We start from the raw sequence: 19,613 nt of genomic DNA on the forward strand, positions 1-19,613 counted from the left end.
TTAAGAAAGTAGGTTAAGTGAGTCCTTTGGATATATGTTTAGAAGCTAAATGGCATCCCTGAAAAAAGGTTTCAGATTAATGACACTATTAGATTAAATTTATTTCTAAATGACACAACTACCCTAACACACTAGTTTAAAAGTACTTATAAATTAGGTTTTTAGCTCAAAGGAACCAATAAGCTAAAGGTGTTATACTGCAAAATTGCAGCAAAATATTTACATGTGGAAAGATTAGATTCTTTTAGCGGTACATGTTGGTAAATATCAATTTCCCCAAACACACACAAACTGAAAAAAATTATTTCCATCAATAATAAGCAAAATTTAGAGATAGGCAAAGTAAGAAAAATACTGCTTGAGAACCTATTAGAGTTTGATTTATGGATATTTACTTTGTGTATTTTGACATGATATTGACAATATGTATTTTAACAGTTATAAGCTTGAGATATATCTCCATGTCTACTGTCATTAAATAAGTATTTTCTGATACCCTCTATATCAGGGTGGTCACCCCACTCTGTCCCTGAAAAGGTTAAAAGCCAGCCCGTGGAGAGGGCTGGGGCTGAGAGCCAATAAGAAGAGGCTGGGAGGCAGCCAATCAGGGCCAGGCTGGGCCCTATAAAATTGCTACAGGGGCAGAGAGCAGATAGTCTCTCTCTAGCTTTGAAGAGAAATGGACCTAGCTGCCTGGGAGCACAAGGGTATCTGAAGCAGAGCAGTGCTGGAGACGGGCAAAAGGAGCTTGGGAGCTCCTGCCTGGCAACTCCCCAGGCTGAGACCTTGCTTAAGGCCTAAGCAGGTACTGGGCTACAGAGGTGCATCCCAGGGATAGGCAGAGGCCCCTTGCCGTGATGAGTGGCTATTACAGACTGCAGTCTTCCCCAGAGAAAGGGGGCTAAATGATGACTGGCAGAAGCCACTGAGGCAAGGTGGGCTTAGAGGGTTGGGGGTTCCCCTAGGAGGGGAGACCCAGGGTGTGGGTACTGCTGTAAGGCAGCACCCCAAAGTAAGGGGCACTGAGGTTTGGGAGGGACACGGGACGTGAGGAAGGAGAGACACCGGCCAGCAGGAGGAGCTCTGAGAGCTGGAATTGAGCTAATTCCTGGACAAACAGCAGAAGGTGCCACACCAGTGAGTCAGCAATCTGCTACACCCCCCAGTAATTTCCCACAATTGTGTAAATTTAAATCAATGAATATAAAAAAATGCTTAAAAACTATAATTTCGCACAACTGTGAAAATCAAAATAGATACAAATTTTAAAGTGACTGAAAATAAACATCAATATTATCCATCAAAATTATAGTAAAAAAAATCAAATTCTGCCCACCCTGGAAATATTTTAAAATAACACTACTGCTGATGGGAAAAATGTCCTGAATTGCTGAAAGTTGGCCAGTTGCGCTCCCGTGGCTATCTGTCTGTATTCACTTGCAGTCTCATGTCTTCTATTTAGATTGTAAGCTCTTGGTGGCAGGGACCATATTTTTGTTCTGTGGTTGTACTGCAATCAACACAATGGGACTCTGGGCCATGACTGGGGCCCCCAACGCGTTCGTGCATTACAAATAATACAGAGTAATGACAATGATAATAATGAAGGTTACTGAAAAATTCAATGATACATTGTACTATTTGAGAAATGTTTGATCATTTAATTAAAGATCATGGGCCTGATTTTATGCTTGTCTACCCCAGTCTTGCACAGGTTTAATTCCATTGACTTTAGTGGAATTGCATCTGACTTCCACCTGAGTGGAAGGGTAACCAGGCCCTATGTCATAGTGCAATAGGGAAGATGAGTACTTAATCAAATAACCTCAATGCTTCCTTAAAGGTAATATTTTGTTACTTAACATATGCCTTAATAATTATTATTATTATTTATTGAGCAACGTAAGATTGCGGTTGTTATTAAATTTAAGAAGACATGGGCCCTGGCCCAAGGAGATTCAAATTTAGTTCAGATATAGACAGAGTAGCCAGAACCATATACACACAGGTGTGGATATGACTTTGTGATGTTGCAGTTATATATTCAGTAGCTGTATTTTAATGAAAATGAACAGAAGTATTCTGAGGTGGGATCTGAAGGAAGAAAAGGAGCATGTGAAAAGGAAGACTGTTCTAAGTGTAAGGAGCAGCATGGAAGCCAGTGCAAATCCCAGCAAATGAGGAAAATGCAAAGGGAGTAGAAAGCAGGAGGGAGGAGGAGAGTGGCTGGAACAGAGTAGTCAGAAGGAACGAGATTAGATAGCAACAGGATATGAGGAGTGCAGACCCTTCAGAGTAAAACCAAGAAGCTTGAGCTTAATATGAAAGATGAGGACAACCCAATGATAAGATTGTGAAAGGGGAAAGGTCAGAGTAGCATGTGAGGAAAATTATTTTAGTGGCTGCATTTTGAATGTACTAGAGGCAGAAATTCTGGAGAGGAGAAGGTTATGGGAGTAAAAGAAGATAGAACAAACTATTCAATCCTCTTATAACGAGAGAGCTCACGGAAGGCTACCAATGGGATGAGGTGGTTATGCAGTCCCCCTAATTAGGGTACATCTTAGCCTTTAGAAAGTGTTCACAGTAGTACAGTATAGTAGAACCATCTCTAATAAATGAAAGGGGACAATTGTCACTAGATTTATAACTAATGGGGATACAAATATTTTTCACTGCATTTCTTATTTGCCCTTATTGTTTCACTTCCTTCTCTATGAGTTTTCATACCATTTGGCCTGGAAAAGACAGCATGTTGATTTTGAGGAATTTGGGCAAAGCAATGAGAGTATAGAAATCTTCTTTTCTCAGGAAGGCATAGTAGGGAATGCTAAGCAAACTACCAGGCTTTGTAAAGCCTCTTCTTACAAACCATGGTGAAGAGCTATGTGGAGGGCATCAATGAAAACACCTAGTATGGTGATGGAGGGAGAAATGCACTATATATATAAGGTGAGTGGCAGGTGGAAGATACCTTAGAAAATCCCTCTTTTTTTTTTTTTGCTCTTCTCACATCCACACGGCTCTGAAAACCTGCAGCACAATTTGTGTAACACATAGGACATCAATAAGCAAGGTACTTTATGAAAGACATTTTACACAATAGTATTTCTACAAACTACAGCATATAAATCTAATATTTATGTGGGTGTTTATCTATAAATGTAATAGTATTCATACCATTCAATGTACATGAACAAGCATGTAAACCTTAGCTTTAGGCACTTCTAGGTCCTTATCTCATCCTAAAATCTGTTGGCAAGTACCATCTCAATATGTACAGTAATTAAGAGTTCATGTCACACTGCAAATTACCACGAACATCTCCATGCACCTTTCAGTATATTTTCTCTCATCCCTACTAATGGTAACACCAAAGATATGAGAAACTTAGCTACCCAAAAAAAGGCTATGGTTGCCTTAGTTCAGGGGTAGGCAACCTATGGCATGGGTGCCGAAGGCGGCACGTGAGCAGATTTTCAGTGTCACTCACACTGCCCAGGTCCTGACCACCAGTCCAGGGGGCTTTGTATTTTAATTTAATTTTAAATGAAGCTTCTTAAACATTTTAAAAACCTTATTTACTTTACATACAACAATAGTTTAGTTATATATTATAGACTTATAGAAAGAGACCTTCTAAAAACATTTAAAATGTATTTCTGGCACGCGGAACCTTAAATTAGAGTGAATAAATGAAAACTCGGCACACCACTTCTGAAAGGTTGCTGATCCCGGCCTTAGTTATTCTGCCCACAGTACTATTTAGACACTGTAACACTTTGTAAGTTGTGCAGATAATGACATAGAGTCACTTATATAAATGGTAAATAGTATATAAATGAGTTAGCAAAGCGACTATTCATGGGATGCAACTTTTTTTGGAAGGGTAAAGGATAAAATGAAACAAACTCATTTGGAACATGGCACATTTTATTTAATTTATTATGTTAATGTTTATAATTTGCTGAAGACAATATTTATAAAATAGACAATTAAATTGATAAACTTGCTATTGTATGCATTTGTCTCAGTCTGTACAAAACTCTGTTAAAAATGAGAACAATAGAATTTAAATCATTAAAGTGGGATAAATAGAAGCAGTAGGCACTTCAACAAGTATGTGATAGACAACAAGATTAACGTCAGAGCTCATATGCATCTGAAATGCTGGCTCCACAGTTTAGCAAGGAATCCAAATCAAATTCCAACCTCATTCTGAACTCTCCAGATCAACAGGGTTTGGAAACACTACTGTATGTAGGTGACCTTCCCTTAAGTCAACCCTGCCAGGAACAGTGTTTATAAGCTCTTATTAAATCTAGATCAACTTCTCCATGGCAGAGAGATTGTTACCTCAATGGTCAAGAAGATGAAGTAAGAGGGGATATTAAAGTAACTGAAACAGTCCTTCTCCTGGATTCTTCCTAAAAAGACAAACAAACAAACCACTGCAGTTGACAATACTTGACTTTCTTCCATTTTTTCTAGTATACAAAGTACTGGTTTACTTTTGCGAGCCTACCATAGTTTAAATAGCCATGCCTTGCAAGTATGGATGGGAACTAAAACAGAAGTGAGATTTTGGCAAAAACTCAAATGAAATTCTATCCTTTTTATTATTAATTATTATTAATTTCTGTGTGCACTCACTCATTTCAGCTGGATATAGGATAATTTCAGACAGCATTAGAAGAAAATTCACCTTTGGGGTAAATATCTGAACAAAACCTCATATCATCTTGGAATTTGCCCATTACTGCTTTTAAATCTAAAGCAAGGCACTCAAGGTGCAAAAGGGAAAAGACTATTGTTTCCTCGTCTCACATTTCTAAGGACCACCTTCCACTATGCATTCCTATTCTAGTGATGTGTCTGTGCTGGCAAAATTCAGACCTATAAAGTACACCAGTGTAGTTCAGTCTCAGTTTGTTGAATCTTTTGGAAACATCTATTTGATATAATGTGCATGCTCAGATGCTTATCTTACCAAGTGCCCTATCACAGGCAAACATCACAACATCTCATTAGAATAGTCATTCTCATGTTAATAATTGACTTGAAATCATAGAATCATAGAATATTAGGATCAGAAGAGACCTCAGGTGGTCATCTAGTCCAAGCCCTGCTCAAAGCAGGATCAACACCAACTAAATCATCCCAGCCAGGGCTTTGTCAAGCTGGGCCTTAAAAATCTCTAAGAATAAAGATTCTACCACCTCCCTAGGTAACCCATTCCAGTGCTTCACCACCCTCCTAGTGAAATAGTGTTTCCTAATATCCAACCTAGACTTCCCCCACTGCAACTTGGAACCATTTCTTCTTGTTCTGTCATCTGCCACCACTGAGAACAGCTGAGCTCAAGCCTCTTTGGAACCCTTCTTCAGGTAGTTGAAGGCTGCTATCAAATCCTCCCTCACTCTTCTCTTCTGTAGACTAAACAAGCCCAGTTCTCTCAGCCTCTCCTCGTAAGTCATGTGCCCCAGCCCCCTAATCATTTTCGTTGCCCTCCGCTAGACTCTCTCCAATTTGTCCACCTCCCTTCTGTAGTGGGGGGACCAAAACTGGACACAATACTCCAGATGTGGCCTCACCAGTGCCGAACAGAGGGGAATAATCACTTCCCTTGATCTGCTGGCAGTGCTCCGACTAATACAGTCTGTTGGCCTACTTGGCAACAAGGGCACACTGCTGACTCATATCCAGCTTCTCGTCCATTGTAATCCCCAGGTCCTTTTCTGCAGAGCTGCTGCTTAGCCAGTCAGTCCCCAGCCTGTAGCACTGCATGGGATTCTTCCTTCCTAAGTACAAGACTTTGCTCTTGTCCTTGTTGAACCTCATCAGATTTCTTTTGGCCCAATCCTCCAATTTGTCTAGGTCATTCTGGACCCTATCCCTACCCGCCAGCATATCTACCTCTCCCCACAGCTTAGTGTCATCTGCGAACTTGCTCAGGGTGAAATTCATCCCATCATCCAGATTATTAATAAAGATGTTGAACAAAACCAGCCCCAGGACTGACTCCTGCGGCACTCCGCTTGATACCAGCTGCCAACTAGACATCGCTCTGTCAATCACTACCAGTTGAGCCCGACAATCTAGCCAGCTTTTTATCTATCTTATAGTCTATTCATCCAATCCATACTTCTCTGACTCATTCTTTATGCCTTGAAATTGTATGGGATTCTCTAAGGGCAGACAATGATCACCTGCATGCACCTTTAGTGATAGCTGCAACAAGAGGAGGTAGATTCCATGTGCTGTTGCAGAAGAAACTCAGTGACATCAGAGGCAGGAGATGGAGCTTCTTTCTAGCACACACAAAAAGAAAAAAGTTGGTAAATTGTGAAATAAATAACTAATTTTTAAACTGCAATTGGGCATCTGTCCTATTTAAGGTGGCCTATGAGCAAAGCAGAAGGGGATTCATAGTAGTGCATTTGTGACATCAGGCACAATGGGATGATTGTAGTATCACACACAGAGTCATGGCTTCACTATGCGTTCAAAAGAGAAGAGAGAATGGGTTGGGAGGGAAAGAAGTTTTGGTTTAAATACAGACAGCTTTGATAATTAGCAAACATGGAAAGAAAAAGTATGAGATATGTGAAAATCAATTAATTAAAATTTATATTTAAAAGTTTTCTACAGTCTGAAAGTCTTTCTTTAAGGCAGCTACACTTAATTTCAGTAATTTACGGAAGAAAGAAAACAGACACATGCATAACATTGACATCTTTATAAAATATTTAACAAAGGTATCTGCCAAGGTTTTCATATTTTTTTCACGCTCTAAGCTTCCATTTACTACTTGACATAGAAGAGAGGAGGATCTGAGCCAACTGGAAAGAGCATATCAGATCTCCAGAAATCATATCACTGGAGAACACAATTGTTGTCTGACTTTCAGACTTGTGAGATAAGAAAAGAATATTGTTAGCTTCTCAACAGATAAAGCTTTTAAGAACTCTTATGTTTCCTTTTTTTCCTTCTAGGTTTAAGCCTTATCTCTGAAATCAAACAGGTCGCCTCCGAAAATTCATTAGCATCAAGAAAGAACTAGATTCTGCTTATGAAAAGTAAGTCACCAGTCTTACAGATAGGTTGGGTTGTTTTTGGTGGGGAGAAGATGGAGATGCTGCGCTGAACTTTACTCTCCTCTTCTGATACACACTAATAATTTTAAAAATGGCTAGATGGACATGGAATGAATAAAGGCATATGTATCTGAATAATACTCAAGTTTAATTTAAGGTTCAAAATATATGAACCAGATTAATCAGTCAGTCTTTTCGATCATAGGAAAAACAAAAACATAGATCTAGGCATAGGCGGCGGGTTATATGGGCTCGAGGTGCCCGGGCTCCAGGAATATTCAGGGCCAGGTGCCCTGCTCCAGCAATATTTGGAGCTGGGTCTCTCCCTGGCCCTGCATGATCGGCCCCAGCCACAGCCCCGGCCCCCCAGGTCTCCCCACGCCCCCCGTCGCGTCCCCGCCTCCGCCTTCCACCCCTCCCCCCTGGGTCCTCCCTCCACCACGTCCTTGCCTGCATGCTGCCAGAGAATGGCTCCTGGCAGAACTGCTGTCTGCTGCCCCAGGATCCTAGCACCTGCCATCTGCTAATGGCAAGGCAGGCTGCCCTTACCCTGCCCTAGCCCTGAGTCTCTCCAATGCCCCAAACCCTCATCCTCAGCCCCAACCCTCATCCCCCTGCACCCTAATCCTCTGCCCCAGCCAGAGCCCTCATCCCCCTGCACCCTGAGCCTCTGCCCCAGCTCTGAGCCCCCCCGCATCATCCTCAGCCCCAACCCTCATTCCCCTGCAGCCTGATCCTCTGCCCCAGTGTGCACCACATCCCCCTTCCCACACCCCCACCCGAGTCTGCACCCAAACTCTGTCCCAAAGCCTGCACCCCTCACCCCCTCCTGCACACCCACCCCCTGCCCCAGCCCAGAGCCTGCACCCAGCACCCAAACTCCCTTCCAGAGCCTGTACTCCTCACCCCTTCCTACACCCCCATCACCAGCCCAGAGCCTGCACCCAAACTCCATCCCAAAGCCTGAAGCCCTCACCCCCTCCTGCACACCCACCCCGTGCCCCAGCCCAGAGCCTGCACCCAGCACCCAAACTCCTTCCCAAAGCCTGAACTCCTCCTGCACCCCAGACCTCCCCCCGAAACCCCGCCCAGAGCCTTAGGCAGATGGAGGCGGAGTTTGAGGGGGCAGAGTTGGGGGGGCAGGTTCTGGGCACCACCAAAATTTCTACAAACTTGCCTTCCATGGATCTAGGAGATTTTAGTTTAGACCAATCTTAACTTCCCACTCTAATTCCATCATATACAGGGTTTACAGTTTGGTTCAATGGCTCTTAGCACCCCCATTCTACAAATTGTTCCAAACCACCCCATCTGTCTACATATCTAATTATACACTATGAATGATTGTGTATAATCAGATATATAGACAGAGTGGCAGCAGTCTAATTTATCATTGAGTACATGATGAAATGTTTGAAACCTTTTAATTACATAATAAAATATTTTTTAAATCACAAAACATGGATAAAGTTGTAACTGATAATGATCTGTATGCACTTGACCTCAGGATTATGCACTTTAATTTTATGAGCTTTAAGAGAAGGCAATATGCAAAATTTGAAGAGCATTAGCAAGAGAATAAGTTTATTACCATTGGGATAATACTTAAATCTATCTTGCCATACTATAAGAATTTCATCCTGGTTTAGCAAGGTATGACATAATTCAATAATTTACACAGCCAAAGATAATAATACATAGAAAGTTGACCAATAAAACAGGTATAGCGACTCCCTCTGAAGTTACATGCATGTATGTAAGAGCAGCATTTGACCCTTCAATTTTAATAGTTCAATCAAATATGTTTCTAATTTCCTATTGGTATTCGGTATTTTGGCACAGGCTGAAGCAATAAATGGTACATTGATCATGACTTTTCCATGTATCATGATTGAATTACGATATATGACACTTCAGTAGACACAGTATGTGTGTTCATCTGATGTTGGAGGCTGGTCTTTTCTTCTTTATACTAATATTCAGTGTTATCAAGAGTTTACATTAGTATAAATATCTGACTTTGGAGCCTGATTTATGTGTTATGTAATTTTTTGGTCATTTCCTAGACAACAGACTTAAGGATTTCCACCCACAGCTACCTTCTATAAATCTGAAGTTAGTAATCACAGGTATCATTTGGGGAATGATTCCAGTTAATATTCCATCTTAAAGTAAGTAATTCTAGTAGTCAGTCAGATTTTCCAAAGGAAATACAGAATTAGTGACTATTTGTAGGCTTTGGATAACCAAGTATAAGATTTTTATAATCAATTAATATAGACTTGAAAATACTTATGAATTTGCATGTATATATCTATTGCTACATTTTGATTCAATATGCCCATTATCAGGTCATTTTAGACATATATAATGTAAAAAATGCTACAAAACTATCTGACCAACTGTTAAAATATGCCCAGCCATATCATGTATATATTTCATTAGATTTATACAAAATAATCAAGGATGCCTAGATGCCCTTGACAAAAGAACAAAAAATACTAAATAGCATCTTAACTCCTGGCAGTCAGTAAAAGTCAGCACCCAACTGAACTGCAAACTTCCCCTCCCCCCACACAGACCTAACCCTCATCTAACCCACAATCATCCTGAGGGAAAAAGCCTGAGGGAAAAAAAATGGGCCTTACATAAATCTTGAAACAACAAATTCCACTTTTATTAGTGAGAGATGCAAATTTCAGAGTTGAGGGTTCTCCACTGAAAATAGCCTGACACCTCCCCCCGACATGAAATTCTGTGGTCTAACAGCGATAACTTATCTCAGCTGTTGCAGCAATACACAGTGAGAACGGTGGTCTCTAGGAGCCAGAGCCAAACAATCTATGTTTTATAGAGCAATATTAACAGGTTTGAGAAGAAAATATAAAGCTATTTTAGTCTTGGGAGAATTGCAATATTTAGCAAATTCTCCCTGAGTGATAAACAGGCTGGCACAAGTTGCCTTGGCTTTCACAGGTTTTCTTACACAGGCTAAAAATTCTTCCAGCCTGGGATCATCACTTCCCATAGTTCAGTCAGGTGATTTCAGGCGTGTTGTTGTAGGGAGAGTGAGGTCCCCTTATGCTGTCATTGTCCCTCTTTTATATCTTTCCACTCCCCTCCCTCACTTGCTGAAAAGCTTTTTTGCTGTGACCTGGGTCAAACAGTTCCCACTGTAGAGAGCTATCTGACCTGGGTCAAACAATTCGCATTGTGTAGTGCTATCTTTCAGAGGTTTCTATTGCACACAGGTCCTGGGATAATCCTTGCATGTGTAATCCTTTGCATCCCACGAAGTGAATATTCACCCATGAAATATCATGCTCCAATACATCTGTTAGTTTATATGGTGCCACAGGACTCTTTGTTGTCCTTGCTTGTGTGCATTTCTTCAATAGGCCACTAACATTGTTTGGCTTTAGCCAACGTAGCAAATTTGAAATACAGAGACATGGTCAATATTCCCAGTTTCGGATACAAAAATGATATATGCGTACAAATTGGATAAACACATTCAATAAATCATAACCTTTCCAATGACAACTTACATGAGTCATCTTGCATAAAGTACATCTCAGTTATGTCATATCCATATCATAAGCATATCTCCATAAAGAATATGGAGCGTAATGTCACAATCCCCAATTTATACTTTTCAAAATCTCATGATTTTTGAATGCTTGGGGTTGGTCATACTACAATTAGTATAAACTGAGTTTATGATTCAGGGCTTGTCTACGCAGTGATTTAGTGCACAGCAAGCCAGGGTGTGGATCTAGTACACCAGTTTGCCACACATTTACTTGTTTTGTAGACGTCCCTGATGCTGCCCAACAGTCAAACGTTCACATTCTACACTAGCTGTAGCTTCTGAGTGTTCCTCAAGGGCAGCCCCATGAAAAGCACATTGCAATAATCCTATCTGGATAGGAATGTAGGCCCAGTCCAATTTGTGGGTTACTAGAGGAGTTTTGCCATTGACCTCAGTAGGAGCAGATTCAAACTCATACACATGGATAACAGTGGGGAGGTCCACCCTAGAGAGAAATAGCTCTTGGAGGAGGCGGGGGGAATGAGCTCATTAAAACTGAGAAGTACAAATCCTTATGAATAGTTAACAATTAGCATTATGTAAAAATTGTAGTGTATGTTCTTGTCTTGAAGCATTGTTGGTTGTGAAAAACACTATAAAATTGGGGTCTTGATCCATAAAGATGCTGAGACTCTCAGATGCGCTGCTGAGCACTCTCAACTCCTGGGCAATTCAGTGGTTGCTGAGCACTTTTAGCTCACATATAATTCAGTACAAATTAAGGGCACTCCGCCCTTCCTAGGAGGTGCTCAGAACGTTGCAGGCATGGCCTCTGTAGCTGTTGTTCTTTCCTGTATAATTATCCCATACTCCTCACACAGGCAAAATTCCCATTCAAGCCAGTCAAGTTTGGCAGTGGCAGAAGCGTAGGATCAGGCATTCTAAAAATGTTTCTGTATTTTCATGAATTTGGAAATACTAAGCATATTAGATTGTTTTAATTTGTTCCCAGTATTTATGCCAAGCTGTAGGAATTTGTTGCATTACAGAACGATTCCTACTACATTTTGCAGTGCCTCATAACCCAGATTACTGAAACATATGAATCTTTTTCTAAAACATTGTTAATAAAATATTAAATTGCATATTACAATTTTCAAAATGACTTTTTCATATCTGAGTTTATTTATGATGGAAATAAAAGAAAACTTTCCAAACACGCAGTGAATTAACCCTTCTATATATGTATATATAATATTTTGCAGACAAACACATTTATGCTTAAGCAGCTCATATTTTCATTGGCTATATATCTTTACATAATTTAGAAACATGAATCATACCAGTTTTCCAGGCAATAAAAGTAACAGTTCTGAACCTCTTTTATGTTTATCTTATCCACTTGTATCTTTTCCTTGATTTTATATAGAAATACCCTTTGATGAGCTTTCTCATTTCTAACACCTATTTTCTTCTGTCGTTGTCTGCTACACTTGTTCTCTTTTTGCTTTTACACAAATCTACAGCATGAAGTCATATTTCTAAAATAAAAAGTAATTTATGTTTTTCCTTTGGGAAAGCTTAATCCACATGATATTAAATATGAACTGCTACCCAGGTATAGCTAGTTTTGCCGTATCAAAATACACAATAGCTAGTTACAAAACAATTAATCTCCATATGTTCACTACACACTATACTGTAACTTTATAGCAAACTATGTTTAAGCCTATTATTAGAAAAATAAAGTTTTTCACATGTGAAAAAATGACTTTTACCAGAAAGAACAAATGTTTTTAAATGGTGGAGAGTCATATATGCAAGCCTGAGATGCAAGTATTTGGGTTCTCTCCAGTATCTTTTAACACTACGTTTATAATACATGGGCATATTGTGATCTCATTTACTCCAGATTTCCACTGGTGTCACTCCACTGACACTGATATTGCTGCATCTCCTGCATGTTTATTTGATTCTCTGTCACCATTTTTGGTAAAAGTGAGAAAAAATGGTTTTTGACTCTCAGTGGAGTTACTTAGGATTAAAACCAATGTGGCAAATTAGAATCTGAACAAATAAATTATATTAATCCTTGCTATAGAATTTAATATCATTTTTTTCTACTTATGTGCATGATAGAAACCACTGAAATTAAATATTTGCCTTCCTTATTTTGCTACATATATGTGTAATGCTGCACTACATCATTGTAATAAAATGTAATTTGAAAAGTATTTATGATGCATAGCATTCTGACATAGGCTTTGCTTTTTAAACACACATATTGCATAAAGATGATGAAAATACTGTTGTCTGAAAAAACAAATATATTGATATAAATGGGAGTTTGAGGTAAGTAAAGAAATCAGGATCAGGCCCATTGTTTTGCTTTTATGATGAGGTCAGAATTTTAGGTATTAGCAAATACCTTCCATATCACTGTACTGTTCTAATCTGCTTCCTCATTTTCAGTTTCTATTATACATCATTCTTTCTCTTTCCTGGACTGAACTATGTTTTGATATCACCAGCTCTGTTTTTTGTTTTCTCTGTCTCCTTCCTCACACTTCTCTCCCTTTTTAAATAGGAGAAAATATGTTGTATGTCCATTTTTCATGGTTTATTTTTCCTTGGAGAATTCCCGAGACTCTGCACTGACAGATCTTGGTATTCAAGGGGGAATCTACAAGCAGGATTAAAGGCGAGAACCTCAATTAGACTATCTCTGATTTCTTCAGATGTTTTTTCTTATCTTTCAAAGTGGGATTAAAGTCAGCTAGAACCTAGACCTGCTTTTTTCTTATCTAAACTTTGTTCTTTGTTTCAATTCAAGATCACAATTTTTTTTTAAAGTGAGCCTTTTTTTCTTAATTTAGAGTAATTCTAGTCTAGATGTGGATAATGAACTTTTGTCAGCTCTTATGTGTTACTGCGTACAAAATAGCTTGATAAGCAATGTGAAGCATATACACACTTCTCAATGATCTGCAGGAAAACTCCCTCAGAGACTGATTAGTCTATGCTTGTCACAAATAGGGGAGATAATTATGGGGGCTTAACAATCTATATGGTGGATCTTTTGAGAGAAGAAGGGTAGATCTAAGACTGTCTTATGGATCAACCCTAATTTTTAATATTGCACATAACGTGTGGTTTTTTTAGCCTATCCCCAGAGCCGGGGTAGTGACTCTTCCCATAGAGTGACATCATATTACTTTTTCTAGAAGATGAAAATTGTTCAAATTAGATTATCTCTAATTAGTATAATCGTATGAACCATTCTGAAAAGTTTATTGCACCCATGCTGGCAGTCTCTGATTCCACATTGAGAGCTTCTTATTACAATACATGTGCTAATTCTTAACCATGCAAATGAATATATGGTACTTAAAAGTAATATTGTTGTGTTTCTTTATTTAATAAACACCACATTCCATTTTAATTCCAGACCTAATAGCTATTTTTATGGATCTCTGTATATTAGAAAACAATCATTTAGAGGATTTTTTTTTACTAGTTTTAAGTAAAGAATGTGTCATTCCCGCAAGTAATTTATATTCTTTACACAAATGGCTTTGTTAAGCAATACTAGTGATATTTTGAAGAGCTTTTAGCAAATGCTAAGAAAATAATTGCTCAGTTTAACATTATATATGAACACAGGGGCCTGATGCTGCAAGCACTTACCCTTGCACATATGCTTATCCCCAAGCATGGGGGATACAAGAAACCCAATTCCTGCCATGAGCAGTCAGCTCTCCTTGACTTCAGTGGGAGTTATGGGTGCTCAGCTCAATTCAGGATCAGGATCTGAAGCAGTTCTTAAGTGGACTTTTCCCCCCCAAATCTAACATCCTGTTCTCCCTGCAGATAAACTGTGCATATTCCACATATACTCATTTTTGCCATAAAGATAGAGGGCAGCATGGATTATCCCCCTCGCATAGACTTTTTTCAGTTTCTGGACAGCTCTACTCAGAAGTGACTTTGGCTGTCTTAAAGTACAGCCTTCATCACAGTGATATCGCGCTCCTCTTTTCTGCCCCCTTTTCTTCTCACTGATGGTCACTAGCTCTTCCTGTCCTTTGTCTTTCTTACTTTCTTTTGGGTGAAACCCAGTGACTTTACCAACCAGCTTGCTCATTACCTTATTGAATAGAGTCATCCTGACGTGCACAGATCCCTGCCTATAGCTAAGCAAGTGCTTACACTTGGTGAGCGTGAATACAACTTGGGGAAATCATAGGGTATAGGACTCTGGTAGCTGCTCTCGCCCTTTGCTGAGACCATATCCCTTCAGAGCAAACTCTTTCCTCCCACACCCCAATTTCCTGCTAAAATAGCATTGTCACTTAACACCAAAAGAGGGTTTGCAGCTGAGAATCCCAAGCAGAGGGAGGCACCTCCCTACAGCCCAGACATAGGCCAGGTCTACACTGCGACTTTAAATCGGTTTAATGGCCGATATACCGATTTAACGCTGTATCCGTTCACACGACGTCGTCATTAATATCGAGTTAAGAACCGCTCCGTAAATCGATTTCGGAACCCTCCAAACGAGAGGAGTAGCGCTAATTCGATAGTGATAACTCGGATTAGGGTTCGTGTGGACGGAAACGACGTTATTGCCTCCGGGCGGCATCCAAGTGCAGCACTGACCGCTCTGACAGCAATCTGAACTCGGAGGCAGCGGGCAGGTAAACAGGAAAGCCCCGCGAACTTTGAATACATTTCCTGCTTGTCCAGCGTGGACTCTGACAGCACGGCTGGCGATGCAGTCTCAAATCCAAAGAGCTCCAGCATGGACCGTACGGGAGATACTGGTCTGATCGCTGTATGGGAGACAAATCTGTTGTATCCAGCTCCGTTACAGAACACGAAATGCCAAAGCGTTTTGAATAAAAAACTGCAGGATACACAGCGCTGCGTGACAAGCGTAACGGGAAATGGACGCTCATGGAAGGGAGGGAGGGGTCCTGAGGACTCCAGCTATCCCACAGTCCACAGCATCTCTGAAAATTATTTGCATTATTGGCGAGCTCCATGTCTGTAGGGTCAAACACAGTGTCTGGCGTGTTCAGGGACACGCTCCTCAGTTCCCCCCCCACAACGTGAAAAAAAGGGTAAGAAATCATTCCTTGACTACTTTCTATGTCACCCTATGTGTACTGAATGCTGCTGGTAGACGGGACGCTACAGCACTGAAGAGCAGTATCCACTCCTCCTGGTGGTAGATGGTGCTGCAGGACTGCCCACCATCCAGGAGAATTGCCCATTTCTCAACATTGAGGGCAACATTGCTACGTAGCAGTAGATAGACGATGGCTAATACACAGTTTATCATGAAACTTGGGGCTGGAATTTTGCACTCACATTTGGGATTGACTCGCTTGGCAATGAGTCAATTCTCCTTATGGTGTCTAAAATAGAGTCCATTCTGCCTGGACTGTCATAGCCTGGGAGGCTGCCTCCAAGTGCCTCCGCCCCGACATCATTTCTCTCACTAACAAGTCTCTGTTTTATTCTGTATTCCTTAATACTTCATGACACAAACGGGGGGGGGCACTGACCGGTAGCCCGGAGGTTGAGGGAGGAGAAAGCAAGGGTGCGCTCTTGCAGGGCAACCCGTGATACTGACACGGAGCACCGTGCTCTTGATACACTGGATCTCTGTTACACTTGCCTATTATTCTAGGCAGGACAGTGCACACTGACCGTCTGGTCCGCAATCCGAACTCGGATGCGAAGTGCCGGTAAACAGGGAAATCCCCGAGAGCTTTACAGTGAATTTCCTGCTTCACGTGTCCAGCTCTGATCACCCGGTGGCGATGCAGTTCAAATGCAAAAGTATCTCCTGCATTGAACCTTACGGGAGATAGCAGATGTATTGCTGTAGGTGAGACAAATCGTTTTATCAGAGCTCCGTTAAAGAACAGGAAATGCCAAAGCCTTTGAAAAATAAACTACGAGGATACACAGCGTGCGTGACAACAGTAACGGGAAGCCAGACACTCAAACGGATGGTATGGAGGGAGGAGGGGGTAATGAGGACTCAGCTACCAGTCTCCACGGTTCTGAAAACTATTTGCATTTTGGCTGCGCGCCCATGTCTGCACGTAATACACGGTGTCTTGCGTGTTCACGGAACAGCTCGTCAGTTTTTCCCCCTCCAGCACGGTAAACAAAAGTGAAATAAATAATTCCTTGAGTACTGTAAATGTCACCCTCGTGTACTGAATGCTGCTGGCAGACGCGATGCTGCTGCGGTGAAGAACAGTATCCACTCCTCTGCCCCTCCCCAGGGGTAGACAGCGCCAGTGAGTGCTCTTGGCTGAGTGTGGCCGGGGGGCTCTGGGTGAAAATGGGAATGACTCCCTTTTCTGACAGTGGATGGTACAGAGCGCCTGGTAACTGTTTCATCTTACATCTGGGCGCTGGTTCATCAGACCCTTCTCTCTTGCGTAAAGAAAGATTCTGAACTGCATGGACTGTCATAGCCCATGGTGGCTCCCCCCTCATTTGATCTCAGTAATACTCTGTGATTCTATTCATGCATTCTTCATAATATCATGCCAACAATGGGTGGGGGGCACTGCTTGGTAGCCCAGGTAGGTGGAAGCAATGGTTGCGTTACTTGCAGCGGCTCCTCTGTGAATACTGACACAGAGCAGCTACCCTGTGCTACACTGATTTAATACACTGTATCCTATCTTGTCTGGACTGACTCTATTTATTACACCGTAAAGGGCAGGATTGACTCATCCCAAATGAGTTATCCCATTTCCTTTCAAAAATTACACAGGGTTATTATCCATTCTGTCCCATTTACTGGTGAGTGTAACAAAAAGAGGCGAGATGGTAACATTTTCTGCGTCTACAGTAGTACTGTACCATCTACCACCAGAAGGGGAGAGGAGCAGATTTTCAAGTAGCAAAATCACACCTCAGATTAACTTCATTGGTTATGATACTGCCACGGTGCAAAGCTGTAAGGCTCTTCAGTGCTGCAGATTTGCCTCATCAGTTACCCTTCAGTACAAAGAGGGTGACATTGTAGTACTCAAGGACTGCTTATTTAACTGTCATTTCTCGGCTGGGGTAGGGGAAGAAACTGAATAGCTGTTCGTGAACCATAAAGACACCGTGTGTAAGCTACGGACACTGGGCGCTAAGCAAGAATGCAAATAGTTTTACGAGACTGCTGAGGACTGTGGGATAGCGGAGTCCTCAGCACCCCCGTTCCGTCCTCCATGATCCCCCGCCCTGATGCTAATGTTATGGTCGGCGGGGGTTCTGGGTAAATGTCGTCAGTCATTCTGCTCCGGAAAACATCAGCAGACATCCTTTCGCACATTTTCTCCTGGATTGCCCTTGCAGAAACAATAGCACGGCAGCACTAGAGACCGTCGCTTTTGTTTTCCCATCACATTTTGTACTAGATGCCGTGGAGACAGAGGCGACACTCGAGCGCTACACACCAGCATTCAATTGCTTTTGCAATGAAGCAGAGATGTTACTAGTCATTCTGTACATCTACTGCCAGAGAAACTGGCAATGACATGATGATTATTTCTTCTTCTCTAACTGTCTGCTGCTCATCATGAGTGCCCCTGGCTAAATCAGCCGGGGGCGCAATGCAAAAGCAAACCTTGGGGATTGACTCACTGGCCAATTGAGTCAATCCTCCTTATGCTGTCTAAAATAGAGTCAGTTGACTACAAGAAGAGTCAAGCAGCAGAGATTCCTGTAGCACCTAAAGACTAACAGATGTCTGTTACTCTATAAAGTGCCACAGGATCTCCTGCTGCTTTACAGATCCAGACTAACACGGTTTACTCTCTGAGGAACAGTCAAGTGTATTAGAAGAGCACAGCTACTCTGTTGCTTGGATTAACAGGGTTTCCCCTAGCAAGGAACACAAACATTGCTTCATCTCTCTCCCAACCCTCTGCAGCTACTGTGGCAGGGCCCACCCCCATTTCTGTCATGCAGTCGTGAGAATACAAGAATCAAAAACATAGACTTATTCGTGACATAACCGGGGGGGGGCACTTGAGGCAGAGCAGTCGTGCGCTATGACGTCCGCAGGACATACTCAATTTTTAGAAACCGAGGAGCGATGACTCTGCCCCAAGTGAGCCACTCCCAATTTGGGTTTCAAGAAACCATTGTCACAGGTGGCAACTCATGATAGCATCGGACACTAAAACTGGATGCACTGCCAGCTAAACAGGAAAAGGCTGAATCCCCGCGAACTTTTTGAATTCCATTTTCCTGATTGTCCACCGTGAGGGTCAGCCACACACAGGTGACCACACCAGAGCTCATTTGCACTTGTATTAATGCAGTCTCCTGATATCGAAGAAGAGAGCGCAGCTTGGACACACAGGAGGTTCTGGATCTGATGCGTATCTGGGGTGAGGACATCCAGTGCTCCAGCGACTGCGGTTCCAAAAGACGAAAATGAAAAAGTTTTTGAAAGAATTCAAAGTCTATGCTGATAAAGGGCACAGCAGAGACTCCCTTCAGGCTCCGAGTGAAAGTGAAGGAAGCTTAGACAGGTGTTACAGAAAAGCCAGAGAAGCATAACGAAGGTCAGGCTCTGAGCCCGAAAAATGCGCTTCGTATGCTGAACGACATCAATTTTGGTGTTCAAGCGCTACGCAGTGCCCCCACCCGCTGTCCGTGGATTCAGACTTTGGGATTGAAATATCAAGTGTTCTGAGATGGTAGCCGAGGGGGAAGGAATGGAGCGACAATTTGAGGATGACGATGACGTGGTGATAGCACACAGCAGTTCCGTAAAGCCAACAGCCATGGATCTTTTGAGACCAAGAATTGCAGTCCCCTGCGCTCCCAAGCGACGCACCAGACAGTGAGCCATGGAAAGCGCCGCGTAAGTGTCCTTATTCTGTACAAACAACGGATTAAAACAGACGGTTTTTTAAGATGCATTGACACCAGGGTTTGCTGCAGTCGCAGCC

The 19,613-nt window shown here is 41.7% G+C and overlaps 1 pseudogene; it reads right to left on the minus strand.

Annotated features, from left to right (window-relative positions):
* Nucleotides 1-17,456: 17,456 nt before the first annotated feature.
* On the minus strand, nucleotides 17,457-17,617 carry LOC116835499 (U4 spliceosomal RNA; annotated as a pseudogene).
* Nucleotides 17,618-19,613: the final 1,996 nt, after the last annotated feature.

The sequence above is a fragment of the Chelonoidis abingdonii genome, chromosome 1 (genome assembly GCF_003597395.2).
Source record: "Chelonoidis abingdonii isolate Lonesome George chromosome 1, CheloAbing_2.0, whole genome shotgun sequence".
Classification (NCBI taxonomy): domain Eukaryota; kingdom Metazoa; phylum Chordata; order Testudines; family Testudinidae; genus Chelonoidis; species Chelonoidis abingdonii.